The following is a 22,204-nucleotide window of genomic DNA, read 5'->3' on the forward strand; positions in this document are numbered from 1 at the left end:
AAAGTGACTCAGGAGTGCTGGCTGGATGGATGGATGGCTGCTGAGGGAAGCAGAGAGGATGCACATGCCTGAGCATCCACACAAACAGGTGAACGGGGGACTATTTAACCCTTTCAGACACAACTGGAGAGGAGCAACATACACTTAAAAACAAATATTACCTGACTTCTTAAATATCTCTTATACATAGAAGACTCAGGCAGTAAAGGTGGTATAATTGTCTCCATAGAGGACTCAAATTACCCATTGCCTTCTTATGAACCCTCATTTTTATTCATTTTGTGGTATGAGCGTGTTTTTTTCCAGGTTCTCAGACATGCTTAGAAAATAGTGACAAATTGCTATTTTCCCCCTATTTTTCTAAACTTTCCCGAGGTGGAAATCAGAGGTAGAAAGGCAAAAAAGTGCTGGTAGTACAAATCTGAGGTACTTGGAAAAAACTGTACTTTTTACTCCACTATATTTATCTATCAGCTGTCGTTACCAGATGTTAGAATCAATCTTTGAATTCAACATGATGTATATTCATAAATACTTGGACTGTAGCCTTGTTTCAGCTTAATGGCATTTATGGCTTAATGGAGTTTTGACATCGTTTCAAAAGGAAAGAGGTCAGAGAGTTTATTCTAGAGTGCAGAACATGCAATCCTTCAAAAGCAGTAGTGGTTTTACTTAGCTCACAACATTTTACTGCTAAAATTTGAGTTTATTTAATCATAGTTGTGACTGTAGGACTTTTACATGTATGGAGTATTTATTAGCTTTTTTCTTCCTTCAATTAAGTCTTAATCTTGTCTCCCATCCCCATGTGTAGACGCTTTAAGTAAGGACGTAAGGAGCCCAGCAGTCCTTTTCAACACACTTCTGCCAACATTACTGAAGGGAAGAGTTGTAGGGTGGGTCCCAGGTGAGTAGGGTGGGTGCTAATCTAGTTTAACGTTACAATCAAGGTTAATCGCCATGGCAACAACAGCTGTGTGTCCATTTTATACAACTCACTTTGCACGAGACTTTGCAAATGGGAGATTCTCAAACTGTGTTACGTGTACATCTGGTGGTACCTGAAGCACTTCCTGGTGGAATTCCAGAGAATCCAAACTGTGGAAGTCTTCTGGTCCACTCAGAGATTGTACCTCAGTTCAGAAAGCTTGAGAACCACTCACTGACTTGAATAAATGCAGCTTAAAAAAAACCTTATTGCTGTCACTTTGTTTATGTGTCGAGCTCGGAACTTTTCAATCAACCATGTCTCTGTAAACTCTTTCTGTCAGGCTACAGCTTTATGTTGCAGACCTGCTGCACTTTTGAATGTTTCCAAGTCTGCCAGTTTTATTTATCTTTCTTACTCAATTTGATCACTTCAGATTCATTTATAGATCAAGATAGAAAATAAAGCTGGAAAAATTGTTTCTGAGCCGAATGTGATTACTATCGATGTGCACAGCAAAACAGTCGACAATATCAACCCCTGCTGATTGCAATACTGCTGTTTTTCTTTGTGATTAAAAGTTCACATGATAATTTTGCCGCTGAACAAGTTTCATAACTCTGCTGTTCAGATCTGTTGAAATAAATCTGTTTACTCTCTTTTCTGTACTTCTGCAAAATATCTGTTTTCTCCTGAAATGTAGCTGTACAGTATCTTTATAAACTGTATCCAGCTTCTGTTTTACATTTCAATATAGAGCCAGTTACTGGATTTAACTGACAAACAATAAAGTATCTTGTGTGCGGCAGGACTACTTTGCAGTTTTGATGTGATTTACAAACTGTAGCGTTCTGTACATCTGACCCCTGCATGTCAATAAAAGCCTGTGCCAGTTGGTGAAAGTCTTCCCCTCAACTCTTCCTCATCTTTCATCTATTTCATCTTCCTCCACCGCCCTCTACCCAGGGTCTACTTTTGCTCTGTGTCTTCTTACTTTTGCTCTCCAAGATGTATTGATAATTTCCAGCAAAAATACAATTTCAGTTTATTCTACAGAGCGAAAAATCCAATAGCCGAGTCCTCAATTCAATTGTGTTTTAGCGGAGTGGAGAACAATAAACAGGGAGGAGGGCTCCGCTCCAGACGTTCACCATGAGATTATTGTTCAAAAGACATCTGATATGATTACAGGAAGCAATAGATGATAATTACATCAGAACATGACTTTTCCTCTGCGAACACTTATATTCATCTGGGTTATGCATTGGCCCAAAACTGAAATGTGGCAATGCATGAGCTGACATGGCCAGCTAGTCCCAGCGACTGAGGCTCAGACTCAGATTTATAGTCATCACAGAGTCACAACGGCAGGGACCAAGACATTTGTGCAAGACATTGCTGCGCCAAACCAAGCAAAGCGGCAAAATGTGGGTTGACTATAGCATGAATATGAATGATTCCTCTCACCCATGACACTTAAATGAAACATAAAGACAGGACAATTTTCTCAAGTCCCTTGTTTATGATTGTGTTTGCATTTTTTGTGAGGCACAGAGATCAATATTAATACATTTTACGCCGATGATCCTCTTCACCACTAAACACAGAGCATCTCTTCTCTCCAATTCACAAAATGCAGAAGAAATTGCGAACATTTTGCCTAACAATTTGAGTGATTACCTGGCAACTAAAAGGAGGCTAGATAATTGTCTAAAATTAGAATATGGTTTTATTTCAACTCAAAATACAAGTGAAACTGATTGCCAGTGAAATCTGGCAATGTACAACATACACATTTAACTAAGATTATAGAGTTTTATTAATTTTTCTTTATGCAGTTTGTTTTACTACTGTAACATGTAGATAAGGTAGGGGTGAATTAAGAGGTGGATTGTGCTGCTAAACATCAGTTAAGCCTATCCCATCATCAGAAAAAAAAGATTGAATTGAAAAAGCAGCCCAGCTCTTCTTCTCTCTTTTTTAAACTGTGGAGACAAGACTTGTAAATGCACAGTTTCTGCCATTTCGTTGCGTTTACTGCTGTGGTTTGCAGAGTAACAAAAGATTTACATGCTGCCACCTACTGGGCAGGAGTAGCCTTGGCAACATTTCCTCATACATCACTACCTGTATCAAGATTGATCAAAAATCCTATTCAGAGAGAAATCAATCACGAGTTATATCTCAGAAACACCCGTATTAATGTTAAAGCTAAGGATTATCACTTTACAATCAAACTAAATACACGACATTAAACCAAAGTGGTGCTGGCATTTACCAACACTCAGCAGCGGGGCCAGCAGTGCAGCCATCACAGGCCAAAAGTAATAATAAGCTAATCTGGATAATATGGAGATAACTGCGCATTTAATTTTCCTACCCATGATTCCCAAGGGTGGGTGAATTATGGCTGAATTATGGCTCTAAAAGCAGAAAATAACAAATATGTATTCCACCAATATTCAGTGTTTTATCACCACTAACAGCGAGGGTTTGTTTCTATGTTTATTTGTTTGTTTCCTTCCAGGGAGGTGAAGCTGGGAATTACCGACATAATTCTTTGCCTTTAAGACTGAGTTTGTTTCAATATTTTGGTCAAAACAAAAACACCAAACTCAATTGTGACAAGTACATTATTTAAGCAAGTAGATTATTGGAACAAGATGGATTTGTCTAAACAACACAGTTTTTTTCAGAGCAGTGGAGCCAGAGAAAGGAGCATTACAGCAGTCCAGTCTCAAAGTACGAAATCAGTGAACTAAAGTCTGCCATGCTGAGTAACCATCTAATCCAAAAATATGCAACCTTGGTGATGTGAATGTGATCACTGAAGGTCAGATCATTAAATATATTTTACTGTTACAGAATGTCACATAGGACAACTATTAAAGTTTATTGAAATGTCCTAAAGTGTCCATCTCTGCTTCTTCGGGGCCTGAGAACAGCATCTCAGTTTTGTCAACATTAAGGAGTAGAGAGTTCTTTGTCAACCCGCTTTTAAAAGCTAGAAGGCATGACTCCAGGTTATACAGCCCTGAATGATTGTTTGGGTTTGGAGAGACATATAGCTGAGCGTCGTCTGTGAAGGATGGAACTCTATGCCAATGCTACAAATTAGTATTCGTGGAAATATGTAAATTGCAAAAGTTTAGGGCCTAGTACATAACCTTGTGGAGCGCCAGACTGTAATGAGAGAGGGGATTTGGTGTTGTTTAACAAGACAAAATAGGACATATGTCTAAAACCAAAAGCGCCTAATTACGAACTCTAAGGTAATTTAAAAACAGTTAAAACAGTAAAACAGTAAAATATCAACATCTAGCTATAATTTAGAACGTGATAGCAATGGGTTTTAACCGAGCAAGTAAGACTGCAAATCTCCTTGAGTACTGGAAATTGTATGAGAAAGAATGAACTGCTTCCTCATTCAACATTGTTTTTAGTTTTCTTTTTTCTTTTTGCTTTGTTCTCTATATAAATGATGTAACACCAGCTGCATGTCCACTGTTGAGCCAATCCTTCAATGGCTGAAACGCAACACAATCAGTAAACAGAAACTGTGTAAGGACAAAGTAAAACAAACAGAAAAGGCAAAGTTGGAGTAATGATGCTCCAGTTTGCCAGACTGCTGTTTGGTAAAGAACGAGTGGTGGTGAGGGCCAGGCAATGAAACATGGCCACTTTTACAAGGCCAGACAATGCAAAAGAAAAATAACAAAACTGGCCAACTTTGATGGCCCCTGAATATATTGGGCACTCTGCCTTGGCTGTGTGTGCGTGTGTGTGTGTGTGCCTGCAGCAGCGGGTGGGGGGCAGAAGGGTTAAGTAGGATAGAAGGCACCCATACTTCAGATTGGCAGCAAGCTGCCGCAAGGATAATCTAATCAGAGGATGCAATTCAATTAGCCAGGGGTCTCTGGGGCCACCGAGCCAGGCAGCCGGTGGCAGCGCAGCTACAGAGGGGGCTGCTGCCTCCACATCTGACACCCCGACGCTAGCCTCCGCCGGGCCCCGGCCGCTCCACATGAATGCAGATGAAATTTGAAATATGAAAATCTCCAATAATTTATGGAAGTTGTCAGGAACACAGAGCCAAGCTGCTGCTGGCGGTGGGGAGATGGGGGAAGGGGTGTTATATTTCTGTGGAGGTAAAATTGTCTTACAGCTGCTGCAGCTGTGTGAATGGTGACATTATAACACACATGACCGTATAGTGAATCATTGTGGAGAAAAAAAAACCTCCACACTGCAAGGAAAATAATCTTATTGAGCATCACATGCAGTCGGTTAGTTGACTTTGTTTTGTCTTATTAATTTATTCAGTCTGTTTTTCAGTTTGAGTTAACATCTGTAGTGAGAAAACAAAGAGCTTTTGCTTGTATCAACAATCTGACCAAGCAGAAGGATCCTGTCATTTTGTATGTTATATTCTATAAAAGTCTGATTTTCTTCTTATTTTGTGTTAATACATAAACCTACTTGTTTCAGGAATGTCCTATAGAAGCCTCAGTAACTTGAAACATGACCCGAATTAGGCCGATTCTTGTCTGTTATAGATTCAATTGTCATGTCATCAGTGTTTGATTCAGCACTTCAGACGCCCTCTGTCAACAACAAACATCCCATTTCAGGGATTGGTTGGTTGTTTACAGACTTGGCACAGAGAGCAAGATTTTTGCAATGAAAAATAATCAAGTTTCATGCAACTTTAATTTGTTTTTCTAAAGTTTCAACATTTTTATGACGCTACACAGGCATAAATCCAATTATGCATAATCAATTTGATGGTCAGGAAGAGTTTTTTGTTGGCTAGATTTTTGATCTAAATTGTATTAAGTGTATTAAGTGTTATCACACTGGCAGATTCTTTAAATTGAAAACTAGAATCTATATATAGCTATTTTTCATTTGGGATTTTGTTGCATGTAAGTGATATGAGTATAATTATTAATTTAAATGTATTGCTTAGAAAGGAAACTTTGCTTGCCTATAATTGCTTGAGATCTTTATTTATTGTATTGATATTTGATAAGACAACATAAACACCTCATAGTGAATATTTGAGTGAAGCTTTTGCCATGATAGTAAATAAGGTTCTTGTGTTTGTGAAGTGATGACTATTTGAACTGTTTGTTACTGCTGTGTTGACTAAGATTAGTCATGAACCATCTTTAAGAATTGCATTTGATACAGATTGCGGGCTCTGGATTTTTTTGGTTTATATTTGGATCACACATTTTTACACTCCATAATATGATTGAATAACTAATCTCTTAGCCTGCTCACAAAGACTTGTTGTGATGGTTTCATGCCTGACCTGCATGTATCCTGCATTACATTTATCAGTCCTCATACATGTTTCAAAGAATATGACAGTGAAGATCACACGCTGTGCATCTCTATTTCTGGAGATTTTTTTTCCCCTTCCTGTCTTCTACATCTGTGTTAAATAGCAGTGACGTGCACCTCCTCGGGAAAAGAGAAGGAGCCGATGAGAGGTGGGGTGGAGGGGTGGGGGTGAGAGGATGAGATAAAAGATGGAGACAGAGGGAGAAGCACCAGGGAGAGAAAGAGAGAGAGAGAACGAGAGGAGCAAGAAGAGAGAGAGGTAGAGAGAGAGAGAGAAGCTCTTAGACAGATTATTGCTCATTAGACGCTGCCTTGCACCGTACCATTATGTCAGGAGGAATCCTTTTTCATTTGCACAAATTTGCCTGGAATTTTTCTTATTTAGCCTGGCCTCCATTATCAAAGCTGGAAATCAGATTAGCCTATGATTATTCTCTGGCTTGCTTGCCAACATTTCCCCATGTGGCCAACGCTGGTGGCTTTGGATTTGTCCTGGCCTTTTGTTAACCTCTGCCCACCAGCAACAGCCACATTATGAAATACTTCAGCGCTTGCTAATGGCTCGGACCGAGACCATTCAGGATTGGATTTCTTCATGTTCTCATAAAGGCAGACATAAGTCATATACCTCATTTGATGTATGGATTTAGATATTTATATAAAGCACAGAGACGGTGAAAGCCCAGGATTCTCATTTCCTATTCAAAGAAAATTATCTTATCAATCATCTCATGCACTAGATTATTAGATAATAGGTCTTGATTTGTCTAATCCAGGTATTCAGGTTATTTTTGTAACATCCATTCAGAATCCCCATTTGACCCATTTTATTGTGCCTTTCAATATCTAGATTTCCACTATTTGAAGACAATCCTACACTATCATTCACTTCCTTGACTATAAACAAATCCAACATAACACAATATTTTAGTTTGTATGAGATTTCTGCAATACATGTGTATACTGTATATTAAAGCTATAGGTAGAACACATCGCTCATATACTGTATACTGTATGTGATTATGTTGTATGTATTTTGTTGTCTGCATTCAGGGTTATAGAGTTTATTCCAGGACAAGGTAAGTATTTGCTTATTTTACCTCAATAGCATTAAATATCAATCATTTTAACTGTAATGTTTAACTGCTATAAATGTCTGAAAACTTGATATGTAACATAATGACTCCAGACTATGAACTTCATGCAAGACAATTTGGCAACTTTCGGTCAGCTCTCATAGCAGCTTTCATTCTGCTTTATATTATTATATTACATGTTCTTTAATTGATATCCACATGTTTTTGTTTCAATGAATAAGAATTAGTATTAAGAGACAGGCAAGTCAATTTAGTTGCAATAGCAGGTTTCAGTCGGTGGGGAGACTCTTACTTCTCTCTGCCTTCTGTTTATGTTTAGATCTCAGATTTTACCCTGGAATACATCAATATCATCAGTTAAGAATCGTCTAAGAAAAGGGCGTAATAACTGGTTGTGGCCCTGGTGTCCCCCAAGTCATTAAATTGGCCCCGATGGGTGTAACTTTGTCATTCATAACTATCAGACACAGCTGAACAGAAGAACAGGTGGAATGGTTTCCCATTGCTAAATAATCTCTCCAATTAGGCAATTAAAATCAGAGGCAGAATCAGGTTATGGATACCCCATGAATACAGCCCTGCACTAATCACAAATCAACAAAGACACATTTGACTGTAGCACTTTCATTAACCTATTGCAATTGAACCACTCACACAGATTTTGTGTGGCTTTAATTGGCTTTAAAGCAATAAGGTGCCATTTGTCGTTGGTTAGGCACTTTTAGGTTCATTAGTTAATAGCATAAGTCATCAACTCTTAAAAAAGGTTTGAGAAACATAATAACAACCCAATAATGATGTATAAGCATTGATGGAAATTAATTTTAGCTTCCAACTGAACATGTGTAAGTTGTAGAGTTTTCTCCATAAACTCTGCAACCATTTTTACACTCATATGTCCTGTAAACCTATATGGTGCTATAGGATTTAATATTAGCATCAATACCATCAGTGGGTTCATATTATAAAATCTATTAACAGTAATAATAATCATGATTATAATACATTTTAGTATTTCATCTATTGAATGATATGTCAGATTTGAAGAATCTGAAAACTGTCCATCATCTCAAATGAGACCTTGTTGCTTTATTGCAAAACAATGAGTCGATTATTAGTCAATCAACATTGATAAATAGTAATTTTAGTCACTTATACAGTGAAAATCACAGAGATTGTGATTACAGATTATGGTTTCAGATTTTCTACTTTGTCTCTCAAAACCTTTTGTGTTTTGATGGTCAATTGTTTTATCCATTTACCAATCAACTAATCAAAGATATCAAGATGTCAATCTATAATGATAACAATCATTAGTTGACAATAATCTTTATTGATTTTGTGACTCATACAAGGCTGCATTCACTCAATAAAGCATCTATACTGTACATTTCCATATTAAACCAGGGTTATTTCCTCATTTTTCTAAAGAGGATCAGAAATCAAAACAACAGACATTTGGTGCAAACTTTGGCAGTTTATTTTCATTAAGGACATCAGCATGAAGAATTTTCTTTACATATCATGAAAATTGCAGGAGAATCGACATGTTGGAGATGAATAAAATAGAGTGAATGTGACTGAAGGTTATTGCAGAATTCTGCTGGAGCTTAACACCAAGAATATGAAATGTAAATTACCTGGATAGACTGGAGTCCCTGCACTCACTCGGATGTCAAATTCAAGGACTTGTCAATGACTTTAAAGTTATACTTTCCAGTAAGAGTTTACAGTTGGATATAACAGAGCTTTACTCATTGTTCATTTCACATCTGTGCTCTATACTGCTGCATCAACACAAATCTCTGCATATGAAATACTGTTGCTAGGACACAGAGAGCTAAGGTATGTTCAGATGTGCTTGTTTTTAATTTTGTTTTTGTTTCAAAAGTATTTTCAGAGTTCATTTTCAAAATGCACATTTTACTCCTATACGTCAATCTTTTAGAATTCCTAGCATGAATCAGTTTGATGCCACACGTGAATATGACATCTGCAAAGTCTGAGCGCTATGATGCTTTAATACCCATAACCTGCAGAAGAAAGAGGAACCTCAGACCATCAGTCAGAGCGTCATCCTGCCAACTCCAGCCAGGAGTGTCTGCAGGACACCGTGTAGCAATGCTGGAGTCACTGAAAGCTGCCTTGGTATGAGCAGATTGCTGCCTAATTGTGCTTTTCAGAGATGCTGTGCGCTGGGGGTTACAACAGGGCTGCATGCGGTCTGAGGCCACAGCAGTGGACGCAGGACCGATGGAATCCAGCCTAGCAGGGTCACATTGATCTGCTGAGGCAAAGGTCACTGCAGTTATGCATCTGTAGGCTGGCTGATGGCCACCTCAGAGGCATTTTGTGCACGGTCATGGCTTTGATGCTCCTTCTATGCAGCGGTTTGAGAGTCAGAGAGGAGCCACTTTCTGCTAGTCGACCCTTTTGTCTTGTGATAATTTCGAGTGTATTACAGTGTGAATAGCAACCTACAGATCTCATTTCCAGTTGGCTTCATCCTCTTCCCCTTTTCCCATTACGCATCCTGAGACTGGATGATCCATCTCTCTCTCCCTGTGTGTGTGTGTGTGTCTCTCTCTCCTTACACTCCATCCCTGTATCCTTTCCATCCACCACCCCACCACCCCCCACCCCCAAAAGCACTCCACCAGCCAACCCCTGCTATTTTCACCCCACACACATCCGTCGCTGCACTTATCCAGCCTCAGACGGCTGCTGGCTCGATAGCTAAACGGATTATACAACAACAGAGCACCTCTCCTTCTCTCTCTTTCTCCCCCTCTCTCTCTCTCTGTCTCACTCTCCATGCACTCCTCTAGCCGTGGGTCCTCGGAGGCGGAGGGGCCCTATTGAGCGGGGCCCGGGCTCTCCACTAGCCAGGCTCTTTATTGAGGCGTCTATGGGGCTTTATGCTGCCAGCGCTCGGCCTTGCCCTCGCCATCATCAATCATCCTCGGCTCCAGGGCTGCTATCACTGCCCAGACAGGCGGCCAATCACAGGCATCCAGGAAGCTCTATAGTGGATGGAGACAGAGAGGGAAAGAGAGAGAGAGAGAGAGAGAGAGTGGGAGAAACAGAGAAAAATAGAGAATCACTCTGTTTCCGTGGCTGCCAGTCACAGTCTGATTTGATTGATATCTGGGACACTGGGATTAACCAGGACCTGCATGTATGGCATTTCATTTCACCATGTAGCCAGAGTCATGAAAGCATCCTTTGCCATCCTTTTGGATAAGTTTGAAGAACTTTTAGATACAAAATTCACAGTAAAACTATATATTCACATAAGAATGGAGCAATTTTATGGTACTACCTTTACAGATTTAAAAATGCTTAATAAAGTCAATGTAAAGCCCCGAATAAGGGCCACACACACACACAATGAAAGTGTCTATAGATATATTATACCATAAAACAGAAAAGAATGAAGAAAAGAGGTGAATCTGTAAGGTGAAGCTCACTTTCCTCTTTTTCATCAAGCCTCTACAGTATGTCGAATTCCTACCCTGGGCTTAACTTTTTTAATAACGATTTTTTTTCTTTTTTCTTTTCTTTTTTTTTTTGTTGCACCATCTCTCCGCACAGCCCTGAGCTCTCATCCTGCTCCAGGAGGAATAGGCGGAATCTGATTATAGACCTATTTTACAGCAGACGCCGGGGCGCAATAAAGGGAGAGAGCACGGAAACGGGACTCGGCCCATCAATTAGATCTCTATTAGCAGCCAATGCAGACCTCACCTCAGGAAACGCCGCGGCCCTGAAATTAAACAATTCTTCAAGGCCGACAAGCCAGTAAACTCTCCCGTATTTTGAAGAGGGGAGACAGGGGGGAAAGGGGACCAACTACCATACAATCAATGTTGTAGGAATCATATAAAATGAACAAACTCCTCCACTATAAGGTCAATAATGTAAAGTGCAGATATTAAAACCCTATAGACATATTATAGGCATGTTATAGTAATACAATAGGATGTTTCAAAAACCATTAAGCACAATAAGGTCAAACCGTGGCCCTGAGTAAAACAGTCACAAGCCAAATATAAGTGATCTCAATGTTGTGATGCCGCAGCATATAACAAAGTATAAAAAGGCACCATCAGCGACAATCTATGAAATGATCAAAAATAACAATATAGTGCTATTTAAGTGGCTTTTGGTTTGGACATGCGTGTCCTATAACCTCCTTCCAGTGCCATTAATCTCCAACTGTTGACCTGCTGACCTGAGGCGGGACAAAATGTCAATATTGGATAATTGCTGCAGCAATAAACCTGTTTAGAAAGGACATCCTGAGAGGCTACTGGTCATTAATTCATAATTGGTTTCAGAAAATTGAAAGTTTTTCTTTCCAATTATCCGATTTAATGCTGTAAAAAGAGGGAATAGTTTCTACATTTGAGCTTTTTGCTGGAAGGTATTTCCAAGTGAACAGGCCTTTATTGTTTGATGTGCATGCAGAGATCAGCTTCCTGCACTCCTCCGCCAAAGACTCTTTTATTATTGCTCCATAATTTGGTTTGTTACTCTCAGTAACCCAGTAAGAAAGAGCAATATTACTGGACTGATATGTGGCACCAGTAGATGATTCACACACCTGTCAGTCACAGCCAGTGCCTGTCAGTGCTTCAGATATGTGTGGGATTGTTTCCTATAAGAAGATTTAACCTCCAACCTATTGATACGTTTTCATATTTGTTTTCATAGACAAAATATAAGGAGCAGAAGAAGTCCAATTATCACATTATTAGTATTAGACATTTACAATATTCAGGCAGCAGAGCCAACAAGTCTTATGATGTTTGTTCACTTTCTCACAGATCTTATTCCATTATATGTTATTGCTTTTATAAAGTTCCGCTGACATCATTTTTGGCATGATCTGACGCAACACCACGAGTCCTCCTCACAATCTTCTCCTGCAGTCTCTCAGTCCCCGTGGCACGCATTTCTCTATTTGCGCAATCAAAGGATGGCCATTTATCATCGAGAGGGACAGCTTCGTATTTTCTACCTAGCCTGCATGGTCCCAGGACCAAATTCAGCATTTTTATGGAAAACTGCAGTCATTTTGATTGATGAAATCCAAAGATGTCCACAACAATCCGGGGGATCCCCAACTGTGGCGCACCGGCGGGGTGCTCCAGTGTTGTCATTGTTCCTCAGACATAAAGGAGCGCGGCCGAAGAACACCAGGGGGATGGAAAAAAATCACGATTTTCAGTTCAAAAGGGGCAGAAAAGCAGAGTTTCTTTACAGGCAGTGGGAAAGTGCAGGAAAACCTTTTCCACTTGATGAAAACAATACTTGCCTGACTTTTTCCTCTTAGTGCTTTCAGCTATATAGTCATGGGCTAAACAGGCAAGCAGAATAATGAATTGATTATTTTGAGGGCTGGATGTTATGTGTTTTTTAGCTTCCAAGCCAGCTGAATTACAAACACACACCCACACACACCTCCCCTCCCATCGAATCTATATAACCCTACATACCTCATTACATGTCAAATAAATGTTGCATTTTATAAACCAAAGTGAAATAACCGCTCATTTGAAGAGTTTCATGGCTGCTGCACGGAGCTTTTGTCTCGTTTGCGGTGATTCATGATGTCACAGCTAATGTCACCTGTCTGCGCCCTATTGGCACCTTCTGTTATTAATACCAGGAGTGCGATTCCCTTTCTGCACCCGCGGAAATAAGCCTATATTACTTAATACAGCATCGCCCAATGGGGAGTTTCAATAAATCTCCCCCCTTTAACGGCGGGGTTTTTTTTTTCTCCCCCTCAAAACTCCTTGGGGCGAGTGCAGGCCGTGTCAGGATTGGGGATTGTGCGCCGGCGCTTAGGACCAGCTGCTCCCAGGACAGACAAGCCCTTGTCAATTAGGCGGTGACAAGCAGGTCCTGCGACTGCCTGCGGGCGCTCCACCAGCCAGCAGTGTACAGTCCCCGCAATTAGTATCAATTTCTGTCGAGACCTCCTCGGAGCGCACAGACACAGGACGGATAAATGGCCCCAACGTTGTCCAAATAACACCGTGCGCCGCAGAGTGACGCGGTGTAATGGGGCAGTGTTAACCGCACTGAGAGAGCTGCCGGGAAGGAGTTTACCAAGAGCAGGGTGAGGTGAAATACAGCTCGAATTTACTGCACATGTCAATGCGCAAAGAGCAAATCACCACAGTCCGATTCAACCGAGAATAGGGATTTTATTATGACGTCATTAAAGATATATTTGCTCACAACTGAATGTATAATTTCTTGGATAAAACAGTCATTAAATTTGTAGGTATTTTGATTTGATTTAATGAACCCACAAACTGATTTACAGTATCAATGGTTGTGTTGTGAATGATCAACCGAATAAGTGTGAGTTTTGGGTGTAAGAGAGAGTAAATAAATGTCAGGCCAGCACTGTCACAACACTGACAGCCCATAGAAGCATTGCTCACCAAGCCCCTTTGTAAATGGTGTCACCACAGGCAGCTGGTGGTGGCATTCCCGGGCCTTGGACGTTGCCCTTTGGCCCCTAGGGGGGGGGGTTGGACTCCGGACAGGGCGGTCCAGGCGTCTCCACGGCGCTGTGATAGCTCGGGTCAGCAGGGCCAAGTTTCCAGCAGGATGGGCAAAGTCAGCGAACAAAACCCCAAAGCTCACCAGGCCAGTGGGATCATTAGTATGAGCGTTTGTTTAACTAATTAGCAAGCTGGGCAGCCAGAGGGAGGCTTGTATAGGTCTACACGGGAGTCATATGTGGCAAGGTGTGGGCATCCGTCATTCCACTGTTCCCCAGCTCAGCGTGAGACCAATGTTTTCTGAATTTGAAGTGCAGAAATCCAATAAAATTGTTCTGAAAGCAATAAAAACACACCAAAGCAGCATCCAGGACAATGTTTGGTTACCAATTTGTTGTCCAAATAATGACGACCTGGCAGTGTCCTGTTGCTCCAGCGGTCCCTATATGAATATTACAAATATAGTAAGTAAGAGATTGCCCTACTTAAGTGTTCACTGGGCTTGTGGGAACAATAAGATCATAGTTTTGGAGTATTAAGTTCTGTTGGGTTCAAAGTACAGGACTGGGACAGGGCAGGACACACTGAAGTTCAAGAACAGTGCAAACAGCACATGCCAACAAAAGGAGATACAGAGCATTCAGCTGCGGTAGAGCAGAGAAGTGGGGGGAGGACGTGGTGTCCCGCGTTAAATATGGGAAAGTTTGGGGAGCGAGGTCACAGGGTCAAGAAAAGTCAACAAGAGAGCAGTCTTGATGACAGAAGGAATTTAATATCAAAAATACATAAATCTTCAAGTGAGGGCAGGCTTATAATGGGCACAATGGGGGCGAGTGTTAGAGTCAACATAGATTTGTTGTTGGGGATTAAATGGATCGGGCCAAGTTGTTAACATTTAACACAAAACGTTGTCACTAGAATAGAAGTTGAGGAGAATGGAGCAGGGCAGCCCTGACATGCGAAAGACAGAGGCGGGGTCCTGCCCTGTCCTGCGCGCCAGTATAGAACTTGATTTCCTTTTATACTGTGTGTAATTATTTTATGAGTGAAATTAAGTATCTGATGTCCGACTCTATGTTTGTATAAAGTCTAGTTTGGACCTATGAAATGGAGACAGTGTCCGCTTTTAACGCACTGCTTTTACACATTTGGACCACGGGAGACTCATCGTGTTTATGCAGACCACAACCCCAGTTTGCTTATACCTTCTTGTTTTATTGCAGTCTGGCTACATTGCTGTCCCTCACCATGTCCAATACAGAGATTAACATTGTCACCCTGTCGGAAATAGGCCTATGTTTGTCTCCACATCCCCTCTGACTGCAGCGCCACACTGGATGCAGCGCTGAGAACTCTGCCTGACCTTCGCCCTCACCCCTGCAAAGCCCTGCGAGTACCCCAGCAGTCACAAACAACTCTGAATTCCATAATTCTTCACGAAAAGGCACTATTAGGGAAAATCCTTCCTTTTTGACAATTTAATAGTGCAAACTAATCATCTGGTTGACACGGGCCATTCATCTCCGTACAGACAGACAAAGACAAGGCCTTTTCCATAGGTTCGTCTGGATCCTGCAGTCAGACCAGGCTCTATTTTGAGATCAAGTGCACAATAAAAGCATTGTGACTGCTTAATGGCTATGTTTGTGAAGCCACCCAAAACCCAGTGTATTAAATGCATTTTTCAAAAGCATGAAAAATAGACCAACGTCCGCAAAACTGAGAAAAGAAACTGTTTTATGTGAAACACAATGGAACAAAACTTTGTTCGGGTGCAATCAAAACACGAAACAAAGGGAAAGATCCTGCATAAAGCTGGGCGCCACAAAATTGCTTAAACCCCCCAAGTTATGAATTCGTTTCTGAATCAATTTAGCGGTTCCAGGCATTTTCCAAACATCCTCTTGCGGGAGTAACAAGACAGGGAAATTGATCCGGTGAGACCTCACCTCTCGGTGCTCCTCAATAAAAGAGACATCAGCCTCTCTCGACGACTGTATAATTTTTAATATATATGCAATAAATGTTCAATTTGTTTCCAGAAATGACGGGAAATAATAACGTCAAATTTTAAAGCCATCCATTACAGCCAAACGATGCTCATGCATGCTCTAACGTGCCGTGCTTTGATTAATTCACATTTTGATTGTGTTTGATAAAGCAATAACGTTACAGCACTGCGTGAGCTTGACTTTGGACCAGTTGGACCATTTCTCCTCCTGAAAAATAGATATGGTGGTGGCCGTGGTTTGATTTTTCTAAACCACATATCAATATTTCATTTACATTTTCGATTCTATTCCTCTCTACTCCAGGTGGGCTCGTCTGAACTCCAGGGGATCTTAGTGGAGACTTTTCAAACAAATTATCCAACTGAGAGATCATATCAAAACCCAATGTCACATCAAGCAGTCAGTTATTAAACAGCAATATTAGAAATTGACAATATAAAATCCTGGGCTCCTAAAGAGTCCAATAGCCTCTTCCTGGTTATAAATACTCATCTACTGTAGTTGCATATATGCATCTTCAAAATGCTACAATGTTTACTAAATTCTAGTGTCTCATAAGAGCTATAGTTGAAGTTCAAATTCCTCAGATAGATAATAAAAAGTGTATTGATCAACATGGTCCTAACATCAAAACATACTCTTTGTTGATTGGAATAAACTGTATATTTAGAAGGATATATTTGGATGAAAGAACATTTTGTCCCCTAGAAATATAGATAATAATACCCAATAAGAGTTCCAGTAACACTTTTGTAATGTAAATTGACTACAACAAGTCAAGTCACTATATGAATATACTGATAGAATAGGAGATTTAGAAAATCCCATCAAGCATAAGGTCCCTATCAGTTCAGATTAACTATATAGAACCATCATTGTGCTTTTTTCGACCCATATATGATACAGTCCCATGCAACAGTGCAGGTACAGAGAGGCCGGGGTCTCAGATCGCTGTAGACCTTGACACAAAGTGCATTAAGTTGCCTGATCTCTCTCGAACCATTTGATTAATTCACTCCCATTCAAACCAAAGCGAGCAAGGAGTGGAGGGACGTGACCAATGACATAATAGGCTCTGTCAAACAGCCTTGCAAAACGCCCAGACCATTTGTGGTGACAATCCTGATGCCATCAGTTCCATTATAGGCCCCTATTCACCCCAGAAACAAACATAGCCTTACTTCTAAAAAGGAAAAAGTCAGCTTTCTTGTGAGTCCCCTTTGCTTTCTGTGTCAGTGGTTTTTGGCTCGGGCCTTGTTGTAGACATCACATTTCTCTCGGCCATTACAACTAACTGAGATGCAGACAGAATATACAGATTCTTTTTGTCGTCAAATCAAAAGTGACAAAATAAAAATCACTATTGATTACTACAAGTCCCCACAGGTATATTAGTAGCAATTGTATATTAGATGGATGCGTAGGACTTAACATTTTCCTGGGATCTAAAATGAAAACATATTCAATGACAAATTCAATTTTCATTGAAATATAAATAACAAATTCAAGTTGGAAGCAAAACACTGCACAACTCTCCAAGCGCAAGAAACGTAGTGGCTGTGTTAAACTGACCTAACCTGCATTCACCTCAAATCAGGGTTTTAATTGATCTAATTATCACGTAAACGGGGGTTTCTGTTGCACCACTTGTCTGTGTGTGTGAACAGGGGTCTCTGAGATGGTGAAATTAGTAAATAACAAGGTTTAAGCCTGTGAACCCTGGCACACACTGAAGACCATAATGGCCTTAAATAAGTGGGGGTAAATGCTTGACCAGGCCTGTGTTTCTAAAATGGATGACCTGCATGCAAGGAGAGAAGAAGCTGAGAGGCTGTAGCTGCTCTCCTGGAAGCCGCTTCTGCAAAAAAATGATGCAAAAAAAGCTTCAACTCAAGCAGAGGAAATGTCTGCTTGCTGAATCCAAAGGTAGAATGTTTCAAGTCAAGACAATCTGAGCTTTCAGCACAAAATCAAAGAGATGACTGAAGGAGGAGGACACAGCTGATATGATGAAGGGCAATTCCAGTCAAAGTAACCATCTACCTCTATCTTGATGGAAAGTATTGTAGGACTCCCAACCCCTGATATGGGCAGAGCACCATGATAAAGGAGCTCTGCCCTTCTCTGGTGACAATGTTGGTGACGGATATACCAACATATTTAATGTGAAAAATATTTTTTACTCACATTTATTTTTCATGATCAGTAGAAAATCCCCAAATTAACCAAAAAATGTAAAATATTTCCGCAGGAGTGTATGGATTGGGTTAGGATTGGTCCATTTTAGTGACAATCCTGCAACAATAACATGCAAAATATTCCAGACTAGGATGCGCATACATCTGGAAAACCCACTTACACACACACACACACACACACACACACACACACACACACACAATTATCAAATGTGGAATATTATTGCTGTTTTATTTCAAAAATCTTCTTACATAATGTGTTTGTCTTATTTGATGCGCAATAAAAAACAGAGATTGTATTCAGGTTGAATGGCTGGTGTGTCTTGTGTGGCTTGAAACGCCTTCTTTGGTCAAGCAACAAAGAGATTAAAGGCAAAGAGGGCTGTTGATAACTTGCTTTATTGTTTCTTTAACCAGCTTGAGGAAAATCCACCGTGTCCTTCTTTTCCTTCCTATCAAACACCTCTTTCTTCGCATCGTCTTCCTCGCTTGTCCCGATTTTCATCCCGTTCCACACCCTGTTAGTTTAGGGCCCAATAGAGCCCAATAGAGTGAGATACAGCGCTCCTTTCTCTCCTAAATGAGGGTTTATTTCTTTGAGCTGGTTTTCACTTTGGTCTGTCACCCGCTTTCACGGCCGATTTTGGACTTTTTTTGAAAGCTGTTGATGCAGAAGCTTTTTGACATAGAAAAGGCCAGAAAAATGCGGCAATAAAGTGAGCGCAGTTTGAAGCTTTAGGAATAAGAATGTTGACACCAAAAAGTCGGTTTATATCATAATAATAATTATAATAATTTTCGAGTCCAATAATAATAAGTGTATTTTTTATTTTATTTCATTTGTCTTTATTCCCAATAAAATAACATACAAACTGGTAAATAATAATAATAATAATAATAATAATAATAATAATAATAATAATAATAATAATGATATGTATTTAATAGCGATATATATATAATATGCTTTATTATTTATTTTGATGCGCTACAATAAAGTGATAAGACTTTCGTATTAAATGTGTTTCTGCTATCGAACTTGAACCTTGCAAATCTTGGAATTTCTGTAAACCGCTTTTTTCTCAATATGTGTCGCGATAAAACAACACGATTGATCTTAAGCTACTTTACTATTCTGTAAACAAGACTACTCCGTTTTTATAATGAATATTCCTTTGAAATACAGCATACATTATACTGCTCTTTTTGTCATAACAAGTCGTTATAAGACGTCTCCAAATATGACTTTACCTCACGAAAAATGATCTCAATATCAGTGTAATGTCCTGTAATCTTCCTTTATGGAACCGTTAGTTGCTCATTAGTGCTGTGGGAGCCTCGTACAGTGCTATTACATCGTTTTATGAGGCATCTCTATAGTTTATAACAGCTTCGTTTAGGTATATGGGCTGTGTTTGTCTGTGTGTAAGAGGTCTCTGAGGAGCATCTTCTTCACAAAGCCTGCATGGCCAAATTAAAACATGAGCCAAAATGTTCTCATTTAAATTCTCACCTTGAGCTCTCTGGTGACTGCTAATGGTCCGAGAGGAGCTGACGCTTAAAAATCATCAAGCTCTCTTCTCCTCACCAGACTATGATCGCTTCATATACCACAAATACCATCGCCGATATAAAAACAGCAAATATAACAGTATCATAGTGATTTTCAGCAGGCAGTTAAAGAGAGAAAATGCATGCAAGGCAGGATGCAGCAGTCCTACTTACTCTGTGCTGTTCTGAGCCTCCGCTGTTTAATTACCAGACTAATTTCCAATTGCAGATGGTGTCAAAAAATCTGCGACTTTTTCTCAGAGATTCGCTTTAACAAGTGGAAACTTAGTGTCCTCCTGCACCATTTTATACATGATGAGCCGTCAGTAATGGGATTATTAAACAAAAACGTTTCAGGCGCTGGCGTTAACCTTTTTTAATGCCTAATTAGGTTTTGCAAAGAAATAATTAGATTCTACAGTGCTTACACTGCCTATATTTTCAAATGGCATCTGCAGCAAACACATCATCCGGCGACACTGTGCCAATAATGTTCCGATATATGCGCTACAGCTGCAGTCAGATGTTAGATTTTAAAACATGTTGGGACCAAATAAGGTGCAGTAAAAGCTAAAATAATTATCCGACAGAGGCTATAGTCTAACCTGCAGAGGAGCGATAGTGTGGTCGAGCACGCTCCCGTGTGGTGGACATATGAAATAACATTTCAATTATTAGCGCTGAGATGAAAAGGACATTTTTTTCATTTTCTGTTGTTTGTATCAAATGAATAATAACATGAAATTATAAATGAAGTGCGTGTGTGTGTGTGTGTGTGTGTGTTGGAGGGTGGTTTTGCGCCATAAAAGTGGGCGTTGACTGGGCGCATGCGCTTCTTCTACATTGTTTTGCCAAATGAATAAAGAATGAGATGAACACCTACTGCCCAGACACAGAATATACTGATATTTATTTAACTATAGCTTACATGGTTATATTCAAATAACTGAGAAAGAAAGCATGCATAAGGTTTATTAGATTCATTATTTTCTTTATATAAAAACAGTTGATATCTGAGTATATTCACAGTCTCTTGTTATGACTTGTTACTAAAGGAGGAGCCTTCACAGTGATTATCTTTCAAAAGCATGTGTGGCATATCATACATCACTTAAGGGGGAAGTGTGTGTGCAGCTGAGAGCTTGTGGAGTGCCTAGTCAGTATAGACTCACATATTATGTCGTGTCCAAGCGTGATTTTAACATGTAAGATCTGATCATTTAACCTTTGATCTCTTTTTGCACCATGGTGCCCTGTGCAATGTGACTCTCTGGGCGGCAAAGGCAATTTAGGTTGAGCAGGTATTGAAAAAATACACATAACATTTCCCCTCTAAATGACACGTGATTTCCTCTGCTACACACTCAGTCACCTACAGTCTTTCTACTTGTCAGTCAGTGAGTGGCCGCAAAAGTGCATTCTGAGTCACGTCAGCTCAACAGCCAGACTCTGCCAACAAATGCAAATGTATTATATTAAACAAACAAATATAAACTACCAATTTTCACATCATATTTGTCGCCGAGATGAGATGGCCAGACAGTTTGAGTAACGTCAATGTGTAATCTACGGATTCACGCGGTTTTAGGTCGCTACGTAATGGCGTCACGACACAATGACGCAACAAAGTAATTTGGCAACTTTTAGCAACACATGGACCTGCATCCTGCAGCCTCCCCTGAAATTTGCTGGTCCATAGCCAGACCAGTTGGTGGCGGTAATGCACCATTAAGCTGCTTTGACAGCCGCCAATAAACTCGAAAGAAGAACCGTATATCTGAGAATGTTGACTGAGCACAGCTTCTGAATTTTGTTCCTGTTTCTTTACCAGCGTTTTCATTCCTAAATAATGATTTCCTGGGGGTAAGTTAAGATGGATTTTATCGTTCAGAATGTAGTTATTTGTAAATAGAAATAAAAATGTCATGACATGCTTGCTGTCTTTCCTTCACCTTTTTTATTTATTTATTTTAAAAATGCACATTTAAGCTTTAATTTAAGCTTTAGGCATTGATAACAGTGATCCACTAACTGGTTTCAAAAAGGTTTTCAGTCTTTTTGAAACATCATTTCCTGTTTTCTCTGTGAGATATTTATTTATAGAGAAACTTGATGGTGTTTTTATTAAAAGGATGGTTGAAGAGCTGCAGCGTCACCACACCACGTCACCACACCTCTACACTCCAGACGCCAACTCTGTCAGCAGTGGTCAGACCTTTGAACTGCGAGAATCTCTGTTTTACAACTCGACTGAACATGTTTGACTGTGAGTCACATGGATCAAAAATATGCTGGGGTTTTGTCCTTTTCAGGTTGAAAATGTTGCTCGGTTAATGTATTACATGGACCCAAAGGCAGCATCTCTTGAGTTCACCAGGAACAGGGAAAAGGCCTAGCAATACTCCACTGGTCAAACAAACAAAGGTTGGTAACATTTGTTTAGACAAGAACTACATTGGACTTCAATACATGTAATTACTATAATACTTGTACTTCCCCATCAGATTCTTGGTGTACCACACGGACAACAACAACTTGAGTCATG

This window comes from Genypterus blacodes, unplaced genomic scaffold, assembly GCF_046128005.1.
Source record: "Genypterus blacodes isolate CSIRO-AG114 ecotype Tasmania unplaced genomic scaffold, CSIRO-AGI_Gbla_v1 ptg000044l_1, whole genome shotgun sequence".
Taxonomy (NCBI): Eukaryota; Metazoa; Chordata; class Actinopteri; order Ophidiiformes; family Ophidiidae; genus Genypterus; species Genypterus blacodes.